The sequence below is a fragment of the Nerophis ophidion genome, linkage group LG02 (assembly GCF_033978795.1).
Source record: "Nerophis ophidion isolate RoL-2023_Sa linkage group LG02, RoL_Noph_v1.0, whole genome shotgun sequence".
Taxonomy (NCBI): Eukaryota; Metazoa; Chordata; class Actinopteri; order Syngnathiformes; family Syngnathidae; genus Nerophis; species Nerophis ophidion.
In genome coordinates, this window is record NC_084612.1 from 47,765,334 (window position 1) to 47,789,530 (window position 24,197).

The following is a 24,197-nucleotide window of genomic DNA, read 5'->3' on the forward strand; positions in this document are numbered from 1 at the left end:
ACAACAATAGAGTATTAAGAAACGTTAATACAATTATTCAGTCTGGAGTAATGGTCTATTACTGAACTGTCATTTTCACCTTTTATGTAATTCATGTTTATGCATTACTTACCTGCACTCATGTTCAAAGGGGTGACTTTACACTGAACATAGTATTTCCATAGCTAATATTACTTGCTAATACTTACCTGTAGGACCTGTTGAGTAAAGTTAACATGTATTTGAGTACTTACCATGAATATATTGACAAAGTAACTGATATAATACTAAGTATGGTAAGTGTAGCATGTCTGTGTGTTGTAGCCTATACTATTTATGTGTAATATAAGGTGTATGAAGTATCTGTTTAAGATAAGGGTGGTGGGGGAAAAAAATGGATTATTGTCTGCAGCTAAATGCTTTTAGTGAAACTAAATATTTCCATTTTATGTCTCTTGTGTTTCAGGGGAGGATGGAATGCAGTGCAAATATTGCAAATTCGAAAACTACAATTAAGAGGTATGGCTGTCATTTATTTATTAACTGTCGTACTTATATGTTCATTGTACTGTATTAGGTGTAGAAGTGTACACATATATTGACACACTCCACTATACCTGCCCTACCACTCCACTACATACTCCCCCAACATAAAGCACTCCAATATGCCATCGGCCCTGAAATTTGAAGTCAAAAGCTCACATTGTGATTAAAGTTAAATGCAATTGCTGATTGTGTTTTTCAGATATCTGAAGAATTTCATCGCATCACCAGCAAAGACCTCCTGAAGACTTTCAATGAGTTCTTTGACAATTATGTGCCTCGCCTGCTCAGACTGTACCGGGCTAGAAAAGGAGCTTTTGGTCAGCAAATAGACGACTTCCTGGATAAGCTTGATGAACAAGTAAGTGATGGAAATGTGTCAGTAAAATGGATCTTATCAGTCATTGCTATATGTTCTTAGTGTGTGCAATTTGATAATTATAACAGTTTTTTAATTTGCAAAAGTAGAAAAAGCACTAGTCCGAAGGCTTGAAGTGTTTTTTTCCCCCCTTTTCTTGAGCATGCTACTGGTCAGACTTGCGGTCTACTGGTCATTACTGAAAACAACTTTTGATTTTGCCTTTTGTATGAATCCACTATGGCGCTTCACTAATGTATATGCTTATGTTTTCCACTGTATACTCAATAGACATCAGACATTGAGTCTCACCGCACTGAGATGCCTCCCTGTTTTTGTCCGGGACGACACAATTAAGTTTTTTCTGCAGCATTTGGTAAGTAATAATAACAATTAGAAATTTACTTGAAAATTACAAGTAATTTGGCCCAATGTAGCATTAATGGAATAGTTCAACATTTTCATATTCTAGCTTGTTGCCCTGCTCTTTGGTTTAAGATTTGTCGATAGAAACCATTCCTTTAACTGTGCATGTATTTTTGAAGAAGAGTCAGCCAATGTTTCCTCATCGCTTGTTAGATTACCGTATTTCCTTGAATTGCCGCCGGGGCGCTAATTAATTTAAAACCTCTTCTCACTCCTGCGCTTACCAATGGCATGCGGTAAGAGTAAGCATGCGCTAATTATTTCAAAACCTTTTCTCACTCCGGCGCTTACCAAAGGCATGCGGTAAATGTAGGCCTGCGCCTATAAATTTGAGTGTGATGTAAGGATACCATCATAAAAAGCACATTTAATAAAAAAAACAATTTTTGATGTACGGGAGAGCCTGTAAAGGACTGTATTTTACCTTGGGAGATGCTCCAATTATTCACTATTTACCCACTAAATCTAGTCTAAGAGAGAGTGAGAGGAGACGGCTTATATAGTTGAACATTTTACTATATACACCACATAAACATACAATAACCAGACAATAATAAACACACATTAATTACACTCATACACTCGTCCCCACTCACACGCTACCTCCCCAACTCATGCTGTCCACTTCCCTCGCAGCAATGTAGCCACGATAGCACACAACTAGACTCTTTATAATGTTCCACAATTGCTCTCCAAATAGTAAACATTCACAGGGGAGAGGGTCCCTTTAACAAACGTAACTAATACGTGACAAAACCTGCTGTTCGTGAAGTCACTGTGCAGCAAACAAACACACGTGCGAGCTGTGGTTAGCACACCTGTCCCATCTACTGGCAATGTGAGTGCCCAAACGTCCTAAACTTTAACGAGTGCAACATATAAACTGCCACTTATAACACACTGAAATATATTAAATATATATATATATATATATATGTATATATATATATATATATATATATATATATATATATATATATATATATATATATATATACACATATATATATACACATATATATATATGTATATACACATATATATATATATATATATGTATATATATATATATGATATACATATATATGAAATACTTGACTCTTAACCACGCTCTGCCCCCAACGGCAACTTATAGTCCGAAAAATACGGTAAATACAACAGGTGCTAACTAACACCACGTAGCATGTTAGCAACATTATTTGTTGCATTGAAATGGATGTCTTCTCATTTAAAGATGAACATGAGCAGAGACAGTGACTAAGTTTGTGGTCAAAAACTTGCACCCATTTGTCGCAGTGCTCCTGATTTTCGATAGGTGAATGTTCAATTGTAGTCAGAGAAAAATTGCATGTTTTCCTTCAACCACATTTTCACTCAGTTATTTCCATTATACAAGTGGAACTCATACAATTACAATATGGTGGAAAAGTTAATTAATGTCAACTTCAAAAGTGAAACTCATATGTGATATTAACTTATTACATGCAAAGTGAGATATGTCAAAACTGTATTTAATGTAATTTTTCAGTTTCTCATAATCATCTAAATTTTAATATCTAATTTTGCATGAAACAAGTTAATATCACATGTTACTAAATGTAGAAAAATATTAATGTCTTATATTTATTTTATAAACAGTTGTTTTTTTTTTCTGTTAAGTATACGCCTCTTGCGACCTAACTGTTGTCTTTGTAAGCTCATGTTAGCTCTAAAACTAAACTACAGTAAATTGATGATAATATCACTAATTCATTTTATTGTTATTTCCCAAATAAGGATTGATAAGAGGAGCAATAAGGAACCAAATCGTTAAGCAGAATCAAAAGTGGAATCCAAATCTTATTACTTCCAATCCCTCCTGAAGATAATCGTGTATTATTTGTTTCTCAAGGACATAAAAGTATTTGTGTTGCTGTCTGTGATACTAAGCTGTGTTTGGTAAAACTGTCACAGGAGGTGTCAATACAAACCTGATTGCATCAAAATATGTTTATTACTTCTGTAAAACCAGTTCTAAAACCAGCAGTAAGTTCTATAACCATGTCAGTTCTCTACCCATAGCAAAGCAAAATTGAAGATGAGATCTCATGTATGTCTTATGTATATCTCCTAGACATAAAAGGGCACTAATCGAGACCAAAGTAGTTTTCTCATTCTTCTCAAATGTAGCTCCTGAGAAATAAGGCTCGCAGTGAGCACTGTGAGAGATTTCAAAGTTGTCTAACAGTTATCTCTTTTTCCGATTTCAACTAAGACCAAAATGAGAGATGAATGAGCTGGTCTCCAATATGTCTCAATAATGACTCAGTGAGAGATACACATGGTTTTGTTTCTCACTACTCACTGTTTGAGTTCTCAGATGTCTGTTTGCTATTTCGGCAAAAAGACAATCAACGAGTATTGGTTTCAATATGTCTCAATGATGTCTCAGTGAGAGATATACTTGGTTTTGTCTCTCACTGCTCACTATTTGAGTTGTTATATACTTGTTTTCTGTCTTGGAAAAAATTATTTCAAAAATGCATTTTAATTGACACATTTTAATTATACCTCAATCATACTCCAGTTTATCTCATGCCAACATTTGGAGAAAATCATTAATTCAGGCAATATGGATATATGGTCTGTAATCTAAATGGTTTATTTAAATAATGTTCTACTTAATTTGTTGATTTCTTATCCGCACGCCATGTACAGTAACTCAGTGACTACAATTGTGAGATTTTAAACTGAACCCAAACAATACTGATATGATCACAAGACACTTTTTAAGAGCTTTTAACATTTGTGAACTTTCTAGAGCAGTGGTTCTCAAACTCTTTTAACAAAGTACCATTTCAGAAGATATTTGGCTCTCCAACCACCATCATAAGGACTAATATTAAAATACAGTAGGATAGTAGGCCTATGTATTCATTAAAAAAGACAGTGGTTTTATTAAACAAGTAAATTTAATAAATTGGCCACTGAAATATTACACACAATGCAAAAACATAATCAACAATGATACTGCATATACAGTACATATTTACAGACTTTTACAGCATCCACGGCAACATCACATCAGTGTGTATTTTCAGAGCATTTATAACAATGATCACAAATTTGATTTGTGGCTTTTTAGGCCAGTTCAGTTCTTAATTATTTAAAACTTTTCAAGTGTGTTGGGGAAATGAACTGCAAACACAATGCCAAGCATAGATGTGAAGTCAAGGAAAACAACTTTACCCAATATGTCATCCAAGGATACTACTGTACTGGCAGAAGTTTCCAATAGGGGAATAACATGACTGCATGTCTCATATGTTACACTATCTTGCAGCAAAGAAAAACCTGCATGTTTAAATTCACGAACGAGGGCCCATTTGGCACATGAATGGGCTATGGTAAAGAAGAACTCAATCTGTACATACTTGAAAAAAAAGGATGAGAATCTTTCTTCTGACACACTGGTCCCACAAAACAGGCATTTTATTTGTTTACTTTCTATTGGCCCAAAACAATTACTGGAGGATTTATGTAATATAATAAGCGATGATGCAGAGTGGGATTAAAAAAAGTTTTTGAACTTCTGCACACTGTTTAAGCAGTCTGTGTTCAGACTATCGGGAGAAAGCAACTTGAACATTTTGAGCATATCGCTTAGGGCCTTATCAGTGACTTTATGACAGTTTACATAACACATGATGATCAGAAGGCACTCTGCCACGGTTTCTGATGCAATGTCATGTATTGGTTTGTCGTGTTCTTGAAATTTGACTCTTCTGCACACTCCTCACTCAAACTATCTTCAAATCCTTCATTAAACGTATGTCCGTCATTGTACATCCAATCCCCTATATCAGGGAGAGCTTCCTCAAATGATTGAGATGACTCATACTTAGCATCGACATGTAGTTTAGTTGTTAGGCCATCAGGAGGATCTGTGAGGGCTGTTCTGGAAAATGGTTTTCCATTGTCTTTGATAGTCAGAAGTAGAAATATTTTCATGTGCTGAAATTAAAATAGAATACAAATCATTAAAGGTTTTTTATAACATTTTGTCACAAGGCAAAACGTACAACATCTCAGTATATCACTCACATTCTTACACTCAAAAGTTTGTCATATTTTAGCAGGATTTGCTTCGTGACAAAATTCACAACAAAACAATAGTCAGACACAGAAGACGGTGGGTGTACCTGGCAGGTAGGGAGAGGCTTGATGTTCCAGAGTGGTACATCCTGCATGGACACCTGAAGGTTGGATGTGTTCCATTTGAAGAGCAGTGTTTTGGGCTCCTTCAGGAGGCACCGCCTCCTGCAGTGTTACCCTGCTGCTACCCCCTGACACAAAGAAGAGGAACCAAAAAACTCAAAAGACTAAAATATATATTTTTTTAAAGACAAAAACATGCAAAACAAGAAGTAAGTTGACATAAATTGAACACATTATACAAATCCAGCTAATGGAATGCATTTAATTTTTTCCCACATCTTGATTGCATTGTAGTTCATGTTTACATATCTTCTGTGTTTGTGTTAACACATAATCCACAGTGTTAAATGTAACTCATCACAATACAACACACACTATTAAAACAAAGTTGTGAATGCTAATGCCAATCATTGGTAAATACACAGCATCAAACCAAACCTATGAGAAAGGATCTTGACGAGGGATGCAGCATTATTGTAAATATTACGTTATTTTGGTTTCAAAATTCTCACAATAATGCCGTGATGTGTGATGCTATCAAACGAGAACTCCAGTGGGTGTGTTTTTTTTCTGACAATATTAAGTGGGCTCATCTGAGAAGTAAACTCGATCTCCCATAATAACCTGCGCAGTGTGGGACAACAAAGTTCAAACAGGGGACATTATATAGGGGCGAAAAAGTGGAAGTGTGCAGGAGTGACGGGAATGTTTGTGCTTCGGTGATCCAAGGAATTGTTGCTGTGAAATATTTCTGTGCCTATAACTGTCATGCTTGTTTAACCTTAAATAAAGTCTGCATACTGCAAGGTAAAGCTTGCCACGTTCATCCAGACCATTTCCAAGTCGACCCAGAGCTGTTGCAGCTCACCAAAGGAAATCTGGACATGCACAAAATAAGAAATTTGCCGACATTTCACACCACAATGTCTACAATAAGTTAGGGAATATGATTAATATATTAGAATGAGTTATATGTTAGAACCATTATTTGGAAAATATCATTGATGTGAAACCAAGACGTCAGCAAGGGACAATATCCATTTGTGAGGTATTTACATGATTAAAAGTGAAATTATTAGTTAATTCTTAAGAATCAGTATTCTACAAACTAATACTAACATTTCCATTGCAAATGACAGTTTCTTAGGAAGTTAAAAGTAAAAAAACACTAAACTAAACAGCAGTGATGTAACAATACCAAAATGTCATATCACCGTTACTGTGACCAAAATGATCACTGTTTGCATTATAATCGCAGTATTGTTGAATGTGCTAAAAATGTAATCAAACCCACAATAATACCAAGTTGTATTAAAAAAAAAACATACCGGACAAACACAGTATAGTTTCTTGGCTAAAGAAACATTATTGTTCTACATTAGTTACACTGCAAGTATACTGTTAATGTCAGTTTAAAGACACATATTTGAAAGTTTTGTTTTTTGTTTGTCTTTGTGTGTTACTTGAAATTCTGGAATTCTGCTCCATTCCTTTGCACCTAAAATACCTGTTTATAATAATAAATATGACTACAACATATGAACATTATGTTTATGTTCAATTATAGTAAGTTTGTTTATCCTAAACATTCCTGCCACTTCATTTAACACCATCCATCCATTTTCTACTGCTTATTCCCTTTGGGGTCGCGGGGGGCGCTGGTGCCTATCTCAGCTACAATAGGGCGGAAGGCGGGGTACACACAGGACAAGTCGCCACCTCATCGCAGGGCCAACACAGATAGACAGACAACATTCACACTCACATTCACACACCAGGGCCAATTTAGTGTTGCCAATCAACCTATCCCCAGGTGCATGTCTTTGGACTTTGACATTTTTGTAACAATATCTTATTGTGGCTTTAACACTGTGAGGATATCATACCGTGAAATTTTGATATTGTTACATCCCTAATCATGACCATGTTATCTACCAGCCTTAACTTGAAGGTGAAAGGTTCAAAAAAACATTAATTACACATGCTGAGATTACTTATATTTCAAGTTTCATTCTTCATACGTGCTACTGTAATCAGGGTAAAAGAAAGCAATATGTCCATGCTTGTTCCTGACAAACTGTGGACAGCTTTTTATCCTTCTATCTGGTCTGTAAATCTCAATCAGAACTAATTCACTTAAACAAAGAACACGCATATACATGTAACTTACTTAGCCATTGCTCATCAGTCTCCACATTCACATAGGTGGTTGCAGGACGGGATGACTGCAGGAAGAAAAATAAAATATCATATCTGCTGCCAGTTTAATGCACCACAACTATGCCAGTCTACTTACCAGCTTTACAGTCCTTCTTGATCATTTATTTGAGTCGACTTCTTTACCAGTTCTTCTCCATCGTTTTCCAGGTTTTCATTTTGTCATTTTGACACTCCAATACTATGTAAATACAGACAAAGGTTGCTGGAATATACAGTGGAACTTCTTGTAAATGTAAAACTCTATATTATGTCGAAGCAGTGTATGTTCAGTAATTTATATTGTTCAACTTCAAATGTTCTCTGAACATTTACTTCTATCATTGCTATTTCACTATGGGATGTATGAAGTGTAGCTTATCACTTGAGATGCCTCGGTGGAGGTAACTATCATAGCTTCTAGCAAGGTGGTTGTGCCGTTGAATGCGGCATTTATAGCTATATTTCCGTAAATCAGTGACGTTACAGTAGTTTGATAAATACTAACTCGTGTATGTTAAAGTAATTTAAATACCAAAACAAAAACAATAAATGGTATTACTTACTTGCAGTTGTTATTCCTTCAGTGCCGAATTGTTTCTTCAAGTCACATCCGCCCACTAAATGCGTATACGTGTTTTTCAGGTAGAGCAAATATGATTGGACAGATTCATGGGGCGGCATGCCAAATCTCGCGAGAGTGTTGTTCAGCTCCACATCTCGGAATTTAGATAAAGTTGATTTTCTCCTTATATGACCATCTGAAAATAGCCATTTTTGGCTATGAATAACTTTCAAAGGAAGGCAATTTAGAAAATGTACGCTTTCTATCAGACAGCGGCGGACATGACGCGTTGTTTGCCAGCAGGTAACGTCAGAAGAAGAAGAGGCGGGGAAACAGTTGGTGGCGTAACATTTCAACGTTGTCTGTGCGCCTACCTTAAACTAAAACGAGGAAGAAGAAGAAAGCGAAGAAGAAAGAGAAGAAGAAGCGGGAAAGTTCTTGGAAACGACAGTCGCAACGCTTGCGACATGAGACTTGGAGAGGTAAGTATGCTAATATTTTTTAGTTGGTCAACCATGTAATGTTGTGAAATGAAAATATTTAACTGTTGTGACAACGGAGTGGTCCTTTAGCAGGCTGCGGTAACGCAAATGGTGTCTGCCCAACAAGTAATGTTAGCATACATAATGACCTTCACAATTGGATTCCACAGTGCATATTAATTTGGGGGGCTTAACTTAAAAATGTTTTATAATACTGTTGTAGGTAAAGTGACAATCGACAAAGGAGGTCCGGGTTGCATTTTATTGGTAAGGCTGGCTATTTGCAATAAATGAGATTACATCCAAAAGTATTCAATGATTCACTAATTTGCCCCGCCATTTTGAAAGCAGCAGTATATTTGCTTACTAGCTGGCAGTGGCACAGTATGTTTCGTATCATGATATCGATTGTATAAACTGCATATATTTAGGAAAATAAAGTAGGTATGTGTGTAAAATGTTAAACATTAATTAAATGAATCCGGTATTATCAGACAGGTCTTGTTAAGACTAGCAACATGATATAAGAATAGTTTTCCTGTGATACATGTTTAAAAACTTATGATTGTTTTAACCTGGTCAAAATGCACTAATTATGGTCAACCTCTTCAGTACAAAGTCATTGGGGCTCGAGATTATATTCATGACCTTTTTGTTAAAGATACTATAACTTTCCTAATATGTACCCCATTATAAAAAGGTGCCATCAAGCACATCAAAATAGATACGAATTAAAATAAGAATTAAACTGTCTGGGTTAAGATTTTTTTTTACTATAGCCAGAACGATCATAAATTATCATTTTGTTTACTTGTTTTTAACAGAAGTTAAATATGATTCACCCTAAAAGTTAACATCCATATGGAGTGACCCCAAATATGTAAATAATTTCCATTTATATTATAGTTCCATCCATATATTTTCTACTGCTTTCCCCTTTCGTGTCGTGGGGGTGGTATGTCCTATCCCAGTTCCGCTCAGGCGAAAGGCGGGGTACACCATGGACAAGTCAACTTAGATCGACAGACAACATTCACACACGCGTCAATTTAGTGTTGCCAATCAACTTATCCTTAGTTTGTGATCCAAAATTTATTTTTTCATTTACAGCATGGACCAGAAGGAAACGACTACAAGAAAGAGGTTAAGAGTTCCCACAAAGAAAATGAAGGACCTGCATAATTCTCCTCCCCCAATTAAGCAATCTGGTAAGTTTCTATGTATGTGTGGAAAGGCGGACTACGGTTAAGCCAAATTGCAGTACATGTAGCTAACAAACTGGAAAAAGGACTTTATTAGTTTGTGTAGTATTTAAAGAACAACTGAGAATACCACCTTGGGAAAGTCGCCCTAAGGAAGTTAGGTAACAGTACCCTAATTGTAATGAGGCCACACACCTCTAAGACAGCGATGGGCAAGCTCTTCCTACTGCATCAGCTTTAAAATGCAAATAGGGATGAGGAGAGGGAATAATCATAACATTGATGTCCAAATGAGATGACAAATACCAGTGCAATTTTTTATACTCAAATAAACTATTTTAAACACTTTCTCTTTTGCACTCTCTCTTTCAGATTGTTTGGCATTCGTCAGATGGGAGGACGGTTATACCGGCAAAATCTTTACAGGAGCAGACATTTTGTCAAGAGATGAAGCTCCTGTGCAGATCTTAGATCTTAAAACAGGAGATTCTGTTTTAGCTAAGTGGTCAGATGGTAAATTTTATAGGGCAACTGTTGAATATATTTTAGGAAAAGATCAGACTCAGTCACCAAAAGGCTGCCAAACTCCACAGGAGTTATTTTTAAATATGTTGGAAGCCAGTGAGCCATCACACTCAACATCAGGGTCTGACACCATTACAGTAGATCAGAACCCACTGTCTGAACATGATAATATTACAGCACTGAATCTATCAAGTGACGGGGGACTTGTAACAGGCGGCAACACTGCCTAAGGTCTACAAGTTCAAAACGTTTAGCCTTTAGCAAATTTAGTGAATTTCGAAACCAAAAAAACAGCATTAATTTAAACATTATTTTATTTGCCATCAAATCATTGTTTCATTAAATAGTATGTTAATGACAAATACAAATATTTGATGTATTAAATTGCCCAAAACCCAACATCTGTATCCACTCTGATTTCAGGATTAAAAGTTCTGAACTTATGGACCCTGAAAACAATTTGTTGCCATCATTTTATTACTTTTTAGTTATGGTCAAAACGTTCATAGAGTGTAAATATCCACTCTACAATCTCATTTGTCAAAACTAGGGAGTAACAAAATGAACATTTCATGTCATGGTTACAATTGTTATTACAGTATTGATGAATGTGCTCAAGAAGTACTTGAACACACACTGAAATCTTATAAACAAGTTTTATTGAGAAAAATTTACACAATATATACTTTCTTAACAGTTTTTAAACATTCAGTTTCACTTCAAAATATAAATTCCGTTTTTTTTTTTCAATTAAATATAAATAAGAATATGAAAAATATAAAAAAAAGTCGTGTAAGGATGGGAGTTCAAGGATGAGTGTCAAAAAACGGAGCTAACTTCTTATCAGCAATCAAGTATTAACTAAACACTTGTAGGTTCTAAGAGCAACACTCATCGGAAATGTGTCCAATAAAAACCTGTCCGACCGGAGCTTTCAACCATAACAAAAATTCCATGGATGAATTAAGTAAACAATATCAAAAAAATAGGATCCAAACAAAATTTGTGGAACGCTCTCCTTGGCCGCTGGTAATTGCTGTTGCTCTTTCCTAAACACCGCACTGAATTTCAGGACAGGGACACCAAAACAAGCTTGGCTTGCTAGTTAGCATAATTATCATCATCGAGCTAGCTTACTTGTTGTTGATACTGTTACATGATTGGCTGTTGGCGTGTCCCTTCCATTGCACAGTAAATACTGTTAACTGATTGTCTGTTGTAGCATGTCACTTCCATTGCTCAGTGACACTTCCTGTTTTCTGTTTACTGGGTTCCCAAAGCGGCAGTGACCTCATGCAGCGAATCATGCTGGCTCGAATATTTTATCGAAAGCATTTAATATTGATATGATTATGTGTCTATAGCGATGTATAGTTATTGTTTTATTGGCCCAGTGCTATGTAGTATTGATTCTTAAAAAATATTTTCGGGCCTTTTGTCGGAGCCCTACATACGGATGGAAATGTTCCTCTTTTTTGTGAATTTTCCTCTTTTGTCAAAGGGTGCTCACATGCCTGTGCTTCCTGTGTGGAGAAAGGAGGTTGGGCGGAAATCTCAAGCAATAGTTTAAAAAAAAAAACATTTAAACCAAATATAAGTACTGGTTTGACAGTTTATACTTAATTGTACATTTCATAAATAATCCTGAGATATATAAAGTAATAACTTTTTCGTGATAGTCAATGTTATGTATAACTTAATATTGAAAAATCTGTCATAATCTGTTATTGGTTATTGTTGACTAATTGAGTTGTCTATTTCCTTGCAGTCAAGATGATTTCATCTTCAGTACTGGTCCAGTTCCTTTGTCTTTGATGTGAAATGTTTTTGTTAAAGAGTACTGTTCAGAACGATTATAGATATAGTCAATTTTGGTCATGGTACATTCATTTTCATTATTGGTACTGTCCATCATAGAATGAGGAGAACAAATCATTTATACACTGCTGATTTTGTAGTTCGAGGTCTGTTACTTATATTATTATTTTTAATAATATCATTATAGGCACACTTCAATTGTAAGTGATAGAATCCAAAACAAAAAATCCGTAAAATCACATTGTATGAATTTTTTTAAAGTAATTAATTTGCATCTTATTGCATGAAATCCATATTTGATACTTCAGAGAAGTAGAGGTTACTAGGTGATCAATTCCGTGGAGAAAAAAAAAATGCAAGTTACTTGAAAATAATAAAATGTGTAATTTTTTGTTTTGTTTTAGATTTCACAGAACCGCCAGTCTATTAAATACTTGTTCTCCTCACTTCAAATAGACTAAGGTCCACTTTGGCCGCTGCTGGTTAAAATATACTGTAGGTCATTTCAGTAATTTTTTTGTAGTTCAGTATTTCTCATCTCTTTTGATGTTGTACATACATATATGGAAAAATTGGTTTTATATAATTGTAATGTATGGTTCAATGAAATTTCACGATAGGTTTACCAGAGAGGGAACCATTGGTCCATCACCCTACAGCGGAAATACAGCCATCCCATCACTGTATGGCCTACACATCAATTGTCAATTTCCTTATGGAGGCCATATATTTACCCTATCACCATATGGCAGGGGTGTCCAAAGTGCGGCCCGGGGGCCATTTGGGGCCCCCAGGTCATTCTTTAACGGCACATTTTAAAAATACAATTGAAAAAAATAAAAAGTGATAAAAAGCGCAAACAGGTGAAATGTAACAAGAAAATGTTACAATGCTTTAATAACACAAAACTGCCATGCAGGCTGTTTCTTTCTTTAAAAAATAATGAATCACAATCAATGTCATTTTGAATTATTGACCTATTCAAAACTTCAATTATGTCACATTAAATATTCCACTTTAAGGCATTTTTTGGGGAAAATGTTGCTTATTTTGTGTTTTGCCATATAAAAAATGAGCTGTTTTTTTTTTTTTTAAAGAAGGGCCTAAAACAAACAAACAAAAAAATTAAACAACAATAAAACTTCAAAAATTGACGGATATATCTGAAGTTGATCTTGAGATTATTGTGCTAAAAGTAAACAGTAAAAAAAAATGTATTATTTATTTTTTAACACTTTAACAAGTAGGACACTTTGGGATCCCCAGTTATTTTAGTGTGATCTGTTTTTAAGTGCCATTCCTCAAAAAATAATAATGAATCGAAATCCAAAATTAAGGCTCCAATTATTATATAATCTCAAAAATTCCACCTAAAAAAGTTATTGACTGAAAATATTGCATATTTTGTGTTTTTTCCATTTTTTTTTCCTAATGTTGATCTAGAGATTTAAAACATGAATAATGAAAATAATAATAATACTGAATAATGACACATTTTTAATATTTTTTTTGACCAAAACCCTTTGGGGTCCCCGGGATCATAACTGAGTGGAGGCCTAAATGTATATTTTTTTATACATATATTGTATTGGTTTTTAAAAAAAAAATGACAATGGCCCCTGCTTGCTTTGATTTTTCAGTGTGTGGCCCTCAGTGGAAAAAGTTTGGACACCCCTGCCATATGGTCTCAACATAAAAGGTCCATTTCCCTACGAAGACCATGCATCCTGTCCATCAACCAATGGCCTCACCACCGAAGGTTGATCACTCTATGGAGGCTGTACACCCCGCCCATCCCCACACGACTTCAACACCGCTGGCCCATCACCAAATGTCCACAACACCTCTGGTCCTTCACCCGGCGTACACAATAGCTTGCCACCTAGCCGGGTGAATCCACCTGAGAATCAAAACGCAGCTTTCCTGGCACCAGACAGGAGAGATGCAGGCAACCCATCTGTTGGGGACACTATCCGTTATCAACCACAGGCAGAAAAATTATGGACGTCATGTGATAGATGTAGGGAGGAGTTGGAAAAAATCCGTCGAGAAAAGCAACGAATCAAAGAAGTCCTCTTGAAAATAGGTAAGTACCTAATGCTAATTCATTCATGATGTAATTGTTTTATTTACTTAAACTTGTGATTGGACCTTGAACACATTATTTTCTCATTCTGGTATTGTTTGTGCTATTTTTTCCCTTTCAGATCCGGGCCAAGTCAGAGTACTTCAAACTCTCTGCGACCTCGTTGGAGACAAATACAGCGACGGCTCTCCTCAACAATCGGACCAGCAAGAGCTCTTTCCTGAGAGCGGCGTATTCATATCATCATTCCGCCTTGCTGCTATGAGACATGCTTCAAAGCCCAAATGAATGCGTTTATTCCACGCACTTTTTGACCTCTTTTTTTACAGTAGAGGAGTGTCCCTTTTGGTCGCCCTGAAAACAAACCTGCAGGAACACGAAAGCGCATCCTTGACCGGAAAAAAGTTGAAGGAATCCAAAGTAAGTTTTCCCAAACTGAGGGTGTTTTCAGGCCAAAATTGGGTAACAATAATTAAATAGAAGTTCAATATGAGAAATGTTGATCCCTTATCGATTACAGCACACTGGAAGTATAACTCAATGTTACATAATTAGAATTTGTGATTGACTAAAAACTAGCGTTATGATGAGCAATATAGTGTTATGTCCATCAACTTGAAGTGTGGTTGTGTGTATTAATGATTTTGCGTAAATGAAGGCTTTAAACGGCAATAAAAAGCATTAAATGCATTGCCCAGAGGCATTTAAAAAATTTAATACGATTGTAGGACATGGCGGACAGTCAATATGTCAAACGGTAAATGAAAATTAACTTAAGAAGGTTACGGTCATCGAAATTGTTAGTCTGTCTGTGTGTTTCTTTTTTTAACTGCGGCTGCCAAACTGCATACAAGAGGTATTGTAAGGTGGGAACACGACAAAAGCACTGCTTCAATAAAGCAAAATGAAACTGCTCTGGGGGCATAAACTTTTCCATTCTTTGGTCACTGTAGGCGTGTAGTCCTTAACTGTGACACCATGTCAGGATAATGGAAAAGCTGAGCTTTTTTCATACACTGAGTCGTTTATTTCAATCATTTCCACTTCAACACATATGAGCTAACTTGCCTAACATTAGCAACTGTTGTGACGCAAGTGCCTCAAGTGATCTACGCTAGCCTAGGATGGACAAACAAGGCAATTTTCACAGCAGACCACAACTCTTTTATTCTTTGACATTCCCACAATAAATGAATACAAGTTCCTTCAGCTGCCGGACACTTGATACATACTTGCTATTTACTGTAAACATTTTAAACAACAGAGAAGGTGTAAAATACAATAAATTTAATATGTTTAATTGCCATAGCTTTTTTTCAAATGCATCTTATTGGCATTTTTACCAATATTGTTCTGTATTTTTCTAAAATGTTTAAATCGATCATCCATTTCCAAACACATGCATAATTTGCAATCCTGGTATGATGATCATTTATTATTCCATAAAACCTTTTAACTATTTTAAAATAAATTGTATCCTGATTAAAAATGGTATCCTCCAGTTTCTGGCTATTATAAGTCATATTTTCAGAGAATATATATATACTTACAGCATGTTTCAAACAGACACAACTAAATAAATGGCTAATGGGTATATTATATTGATCATCTGATGCAGAATGGGATGTTTGTTTAGAGGGTTTAAGTGCAGTTCTCCTTTAATATTTTTGATAGTCGGAACCTTTTACTTAGCGATTGTCTATGGCCATGCACACAGTCAAAAGACCAGATGCTACTCCACAAAAAAAAAAAAAAAATACATTCTCCAAGTAAACAGCTTTGTAAGCCAATTCTAATACATTAGATAGTAACAGTTAATGTAAACTTTTCAACTAATTAACTTGTCTAATGCTTGCAACAGTGTGTATACAGATAGATAATTGTAAACTTTTGACTATATAAAAAAAAAAAAACTATATGCAGTCGCACATGGGCATTACATTTTTTCAAGTACCAAAAAATGGCATTAAAAAGCATTACATTTGAATTTGCATTATTATTGTTATTGCATTGCATTGCATGGATTTGATACCTGTAGAAACTGATGTGGGACAAAATTACGAATGGCTGATTATTATGTTCTTGCCTTGCAGCGTATGTCCTGAGATGCGGTACCCTTCCTGATTGGGACAATATTGAGGAGGCCAAGCTCAAGAAAGCTTTGGTAAACAAATGTCGGGCCAGAGCCGGTTTTAAGTAGACCGTTGTACCTGTCAAGTTCATTCTATGGTAGGATGTTTCCTTGGTAAACATGTTAAATATTTTGGTCTAGGTTTGCGCAGTATATATTGTATAAATTGCCCTATGATGTAGCTTGTAGTACCACGTTATTCTGTGATAATGCCTATTGAGGTGTGCTGTGCCAAGCAAATTTGGCACTGATGCAACCTCACTAACAAGCTAGCGGCTAATATCCTTTCACAGTGCAAAGTTTTTTCCAAATAAAAAAAATAATGCAACCGGAAATGACGCAGTATGTTGCTGCTTACATAATCAGGTATATTAGTAGCTTTTGTAACCAATTTCAAAATATTTCAATGATCATGTGTGTACCAAATGTTATATTGTTATCGCAGGAGGCTTTTCTATTGTTTACAACAGTGTTTCTTAATCATAGGGCTGGGGCCCACTGTTTGGCTGCGAGTACCCCTTGGAAGCCGCCAATAAATATCTGTTTGTTAGCTGTGGTCCGTCCATATGGGCAGCAATGGTACTCGGTTGTCTTACACTTTAGTGTAAGATGACTAATTCAGTGTTTGTATTTCAGTTGGCCCCAAACCCCTCTGTAGTGGAAAAGTTGGTCGTGCCCCAAGGTAAAAATGTTAAGTATACCTGGTTTTCAATGTGTGATTATTTTTTGTATGTAGACTAGTTCCACACAGCACGGTTACAATTTTATAAATGTATTTCAGTTTTTGCTTGGAATATTTCAAAAATGGAAATTTTGTCATTTACTCACCCTCTTACTGAGATGAAGTCAAGTGTTTTTTTACTGAGATGAAGTCAAGTGTTTTTTTAACTTAGGTACATGGTTTGCTCAATAAGGAGTTAAACAGCTACACCTGACTTTTTCACAATAACAAAGTGAGTACTCAAGGTCAAATTCATTTATTTTTGTATTTGTTTTATTTTTTGTATATTATTTTCTATGTTTTAAGTATTGTGAATGTCAATATGTACATTATGTATGTACTAATTAACTACATTTACATTTTTGTATTTAATCTATTTTTATATTATATTTTGAATTTTTGTGTAGCCAAATAGTGATACACCTTTCAATATTTGAGTATTTGTTTAGTGTTATTTCTAATTAAGTCAGATGAATATTTAAATTGCACTCTCAATTTTTTCTCATGATTCACAAATTTGAGATATGATAATAAATTTAAGAGAAATAATCAAGACATGAAAAAGACATACATAAGATCTCTTTTATTGCTCATACATCTCATTTCTTTCTCTTTTTATTATCCTTCAAAATAAATGAGACATAATTGAGATCAATGGCATACATATATGAGCTCTCGTCACTTCTCAAATATTGCTCAAAGAGTTGTCTCAACTCAACCTCCTTTGTCTCAGTGATGTCTTGTCTCTTTTTAGCTTATTTATTGCTCCTAAGGGTCCCTTAGGAGCAATAAAAGAGAAACAATTGATCACAGAATTAGACAGATATGAGAAGCTCAAAATGTTCTCAAGATACGAGATTAAGCAACAGATGAGCAAGCACATTTTTGCTATGGGTAACCACCGGCCAGTTACACAACCAGTAGTCAGTTCCATAACCACCAGTCAGTTGTATAACCAGCACTCAGTTCTATAACCACCGGTCAGTTTTCTAACCACCGGTCAGTTCTATTACCACCAGTCAGTTCTATAACCAGCAGTCAGTTCTATAAACAGCAGTTAGTTCTATAACCACTGGTCAGTTAGTTATATAACCAGCAGTCAGTCCTATAACCACCAGTCAGTTCTAAAACCGGCAGTCAGTACTCTAACCAGCAGTCAGTTCTATAACCACCAGTCAGTTCTATAAACAGCAGTCAGTTCTTTAACCAGCAGTAAGTTCTACAACCACCAGTCAGTTCTATAACCACCTGCCAGGTCTATAACCACCGGTCAGTTCTATAACCACCAGTCAGTTCTATAAACAGCAGTCAGTTCTTTAACTAGCAGTCAGTTCTATAACCACCAGTCAGTTAGGGTTAGGGTTTTTTATATATATATATATATATATATATCCATCCATCCATTTCTACCGCTTATTCCCTTTTGGGGTCGCGGGGGGCGCTGGCGCCTATCTCAGCTACAATCGGGCGGAAGGCAGGGTACACCCTGGACAAGTCGCCATCTCATCGCAGGGCCAACACAGATAGACAGACAACATTCACGCTCACATTCACACACTAGGGCCAATTTAGTGTTGCCAATCAACCTATCCCCAGGTGCATGTCTTTGGAAGTGGGAGGAAGCCGGAGTGCCCGGAGGGAACCCACGCATTCACGGGGAGAACATGCAAAGAAAGATCCCGAGCCTGGATTTGAACCCAGGACTGCAGGAACTTCGCATTGTGAGGCAGACGCACTAACCCCTCTGCCACCGTGAAGCCCTATATATTTATATTTATATATATGGCGTGCAGTCAGGGGAGGCAGGTGAGGTGGGGCCTCACGTGCCATCATGAAAAGAAAAAAAATGTAAAAAGAAAAAATATTAATTAAATTGATATATGTATCCAGTGATTATACTTTATAAAGTTATTTTCCATTTAACTTCACCAGTTTTAGGTTATTTTTATTCAAAATTGCTGAATTTTGACATTTGCCGTTCAAATACTGAGAAGAGACTTGCGTTGAATCAGCAGCCAGCTGAGCCTCCCCATGGATTGCGCAATGACCTGGCTAACTGCTGGCTGCTGTGCAGTGAGACCGTATTGCTATATGAATTATATTATACATTTCCATAGTTTAGTTAGCTGAGGTATATAATGTACAGTGTATTTTGTCAACAACGTAGGGCTGGACGATATTGCCTTTTTTAATATCCCAATATTTTTAGGCCATATTGCGATATATGATGTATATTACGATATTTTGCCTTGGCCTTGAATGAACACTTGATGCATATAATCACAGCAGTATGATGATTCTATGTGTCTACATTAAAACATTCTTCTTCATACTGCATTATTATACGCTACTTTTAAAATTTCATGCTACTTTTAAACTTTGGTCAATTGAACTAAGTCAATTGACCAAAAGTGTATTTACTAAAGTTATGAAACAATGGCACAAACATTCAAGTCATTTCCAAAAGTACAAGATTGTCAGAGACATTTTAATTGTCAAATAAAAATGAGCTGCTTAAAGGCCTACTCAAACCCACTATTACCCACCACGCAGTCTGATAGTTTAGATATCAATGATGAAATATTAACATTGCAACACATGCCAAAACGGCTTTTTTAGTTTACCAAATTACAATTTTAAATTTTGGAGACGTCGTGTAATGATGACGTGTATGCAGGACGTTGCGCGTTTTTAGGAAGTATGAGCGCTACGCACACACACAGATAAAAGTCGTCTGCTTTAACGGCATAATTACACAGTATTTTGGAGATCTGTGTTGTTGAATCCTTTGCAATTTGTTCAATTAATATTGGAGAAGTCACAGTAGAGAGATTGAGTTGGGAAGCTTTTAGCCTTTGGCCACACAAACACACAGTGATGCCTTGTTTAAAATTCCCGGAGCTGAAACTTCACTATGGATCAGAGCGCGGTCAAGCAGACATGAATCCCAACCGAATGTCAACCAGCAGGTTTCGGTGAGATAATTGTGGTTAAAATGTCGCCACTTACCAGATATCAGCTGAGCTTGTGTCGTCTATAAAGCTGCCGTCGACACCCGTGAGACATTGGCGTCAATACACCCATGGACAAACCCCTCCGACTATCAGGTAATATTAAACTCACTAAAACACTAGCAACACAATAGAAAGATAAGGGATTTCCCAGAATTATCCTAGTAAATGTGTTTAAAAACATCGGAATACGTCCCAATGCTATCGCGTTTTTTTTTTTAACTCTTTTTTTTTTCTTTTTTTTCGTAGTCCTTCGTTATCAATATCCTCAAACACAAATCTTTCATCCTCGCTCAAATTAATGGGGGAATTGCCATTTTCTCGGTCCGAATAACTGTTTTTGTTGGAGGCTCCCATTAAAATCAATGTGAATATATGTAAGTGTGTATGAATTTAAATGTATTATGTATAGATATTATATAGCATCTACGCAGCAACCACTGAACTGAATTATATTATATATATTATTGTATTATATATTGTAAATATATATTGTATATGTATAGGGGTGAGACCTAATAAGTTTACTTCTTCCCACTCCCTTTTGAGCCAATCTTGACATCTACAAAAGATTAGTCACATGTAATGTTTTCGAAGTAGGTGTAAAAATAATGTATTTATATATTTATTTGTATTTTATGTCATTCTCTTGTTTTGTTTGCATGGCTCAAAATAAACCATTCATTCATTCATTCATTCATTCATTCAATATGTGAGGAGCCATCAACATGTGAAGTCATCGTCTGCGACTTCCGGTAAAGGCGAGGCTTTTTCAGGAAGTACCAAAAGTGGTGAACTTTATCGTTGATTTTCTCTACTAAATCCTTTCAGCAAAAATAGGGCAATATTGCGAAATGATCAAGTATGACACATAGAATGGACCTGCTATTCCCGTTTAAATAAGAAAATCTCATTTCAGTAGGTCTTTAATAGGAAATCAAATAGTATTCGTCCTTCACTATGTGGTATGTTACTAAGGTTATGAAATTATCTTTATTCTTTAGCGAGTGACTTTTCAAATGATGCTACATATTTGCAGTAATGCTACTTTTTATAGCAACGCTTTTCCCCCAACACTTGACAAATTACAGTTGTCTGTTCGACATATTCCCACTTGAAGCCGAACCACCGCCAGACGATGGAAACCCTGCTGTTTTTATTGGGAATTAAGTCTTCCTTCATTTGTTACCAAATCTGCACCTTTTTTCTCTCGTACGGCTACGTTAGCAGCTAACATTGCCCGGTATGCTACCGGTCTGCTCTGCGAGGGCGGACACGTATGTTACATATGACGTGACAGTGTGTGACGTATGTAAGAATGTGCGCTTGCTTGTCTGTGAGAAGGAAAGACAGGAAGAGTGAAAAGAGCCTGAAGTGTACGCCCGCAGCTAAAAGCAACTGCGTGAGAACGTACACTCGAATATTACGATATAGTAATTTTCTATATTGCACAGACACAAACCCGCGATATATCGTATATATCGTATATATCGATATATCGCCCAGCTCTATCTAGTGTAACGTATTTCTTGTGCTGGGCAATCATAAAACGGCTGCGAAGACGCACAGTGTGAGGCACCTGTTCTACCGCCTCCTGGTGATAGAGGGCGCTAGTGATCCCAGGGATCCTTCCTGCGACAACTCGGCTGCAGAAGAAGTGACAACCAGCAGCAACAGTAAGCAGGGTGTGTTTATTTTTTAAAGGAAGACCAACGCCGGAGCTAAAAGGTTTGCTTTAGACAGTGATCTCCATTAAGACAGAGAGACTTTTAAAACTTAAGAAAGATAAGGAAGACTTCTATAAACAAGTTATCGATGTTTTTGTTCAGAAGGAACAGCGCATTGACTTCATTTAAAAGTAAAGGTAAGACTATAATAAAAAAAAATGTATTAAATGTGCTTTTTTTGTGCTACAGTTTGTATGTGTAAAGGATGCTGGTATGAGCTTTTAAACATAACCCGTTAACTGCTGCCAATCAAATGGTGAATAAAATACTCTTTAGGGTTCATATGTTTGTAAATCTGACTGTGATGAAGTCAGTGCCTCACCAGCCATGAACTTCACCGCACTTAAATAAATAAAGGTATATACAGTACAGGCGTAATATAATCAAACGTTCTTGTTCTTGTCAAAAGTCTAGCAGTCGCATTTTGTACCAACTGCAATCTTTTAATGCTAGACATAGGGAGACCCGTAAATAATAGGTTACAATAATCGAGACGTAACGAACGCATGAATAATGATCTCAGCATCGCTAGTGGAGAAAATGGAATGAATTTTTGAGATTTTAAGGAAATGAAAGAAGGCCGTGTTAGTAACACTTTTGATGTGTGACTCAAAACGAGAGAGTCGGGTTTAAAGAAAATACCCAGATTCTCAAACCTTGACTTCTCCCAAGTAGCCTCCGTGGAACTCTGATTTAATGAACCAAGGACCAAACAAAATCATGCTTGTGACCGTGTACTTCATTGACTGGGCCCCGGTTCTTTGCAGCTGTAAGTCTGTGGCAGACATTGTTTCCTGATTTTTGATGCCAAGAATGACCTAAATAGGGTAGGACACGGTACTCTTTGTCATTTATCAAACATAAACTCTCGCATCTCTACATGACTGTTTGTAAACAAAGACAAGCAAGTACGGTAAATATTAACTGTCACTTTCTTAACTTGGACTAGGTTCTTGGTGGAACCCGACCATGAGGTTGTTTGGTGAGTCACTGCCCTCCTGGCCTCAAACAATCACTGGCTGAGTGAAACCACCTTCCTGAATATCATCAACAGGAAGGTTTGCAGAGTCGTCAGTTTGGCCCCGCCCACTAGATGACGGACGATGCCATCAGTCTGACCCATTTCAGTTGGACTCCTTTGGTACAGTAGACACAGGCGCCTTGAGGCATTGTGTAACACAAAAATGTTCCTGGTCTTATGTCCTTTAGGAGCTAACAAATAAATAATAACCCGGACAGATACATGGAAGTTGCTGTCAAACCAAGATTTGTTTAATCCATGACGCTTGGAAGTGACACCATGTTTCATCATTTCTTATATTTGCATTTATTTGCATGAATTCCAAGAATCATTTGTACTTTTCACAGAACAAGAATGCTGTAACAACTAGGTGAGGCAATTCCTGAAGGAATTGCGTGTGAATACTCCAATGCTGAAGTTGAACTGAAATGCTGATAGAATGTAGTATGAATGGAAGAATAGTTTGAATGTTGGAATGGTTTGAATGTTGAAAAGTTTGGATTTCCAGGGAAACCGGAAATTAGTTCGGAACTTGGGAAAGTGTTAGTTTGAATGTCCAGGATGGGTGGAATTTGCTGATGTTGGAGTGGTTTGAATAGGTAGAAAAATTAATTTCAATGGAAACTTCCTGGACATTTTTGGAAAAGCAGGATTTTTTTTTTAATGATTGGGAGCATGAATTTCCTGAATGAGCTGAATTGGTTGGTTTTGGAATTGTTTAAATTGGTCAAGAAGTGTTAAAGTAATAACAATTTTTTGTTTTGTTTTGTTTTTTTTCGTCCTGTCCAGCTTCTCAGGCAAATCATATAGTTGATGTAGATGCCCATATCGGTTGTTCAGATTTACTTTACAAAAGAGAAGTGTGGGATACTTCTCTTGTTGCCTTATTTGAATTTGACTTTATTAAATGTATTTATATTATCATTTGGTGCAGCCGGGCTGGAGCAGGATGGGATGGAAAGAGATAAAAAGGAAGACAGAGGGGGAAATTGTGGGGATAAGAGATTAGACAAAGAGACAAAAACAGCAGACACAACAATAACAACAAAAACAACAACAATAGAACACTAGCACATATAATATGTACAAATATGATCGTAAAAGTGATAGCAAATAAGCAGTTAGTGAAATAAATAATAATATAGTAATGACAATGAGCATTTTTACACTACAACTGGAGCAATACAAATACCTATAGAAAAATCGCTA

General features: G+C 36.2%; 2 long non-coding RNA genes across 2 annotated transcripts; one reads left to right on the plus strand and one right to left on the minus strand.

Moving 5' to 3' along the window:
* Positions 1-4,214: 4,214 nt before the first annotated feature.
* LOC133534954 (uncharacterized) lies at positions 4,215-8,318 on the minus strand. The gene is made up of 5 exons (XR_009802107.1): positions 8,266-8,318; positions 7,800-7,901; positions 7,674-7,728; positions 5,488-5,631; positions 4,215-5,299 (listed from the first exon to the last, which is right to left on the minus strand). It is a non-coding gene; the product is annotated as an uncharacterized LOC133534954 (long non-coding RNA).
* Positions 8,319-20,130: 11,812 nt separating this feature from the next.
* Positions 20,131-23,881, plus strand: LOC133534957 (uncharacterized). Its single transcript, XR_009802108.1, has 3 exons — positions 20,131-20,336; positions 22,917-22,949; positions 23,022-23,881. It is a non-coding gene; the product is annotated as an uncharacterized LOC133534957 (long non-coding RNA).
* The last annotated feature ends 316 nt before the right edge of the window (positions 23,882-24,197 follow it).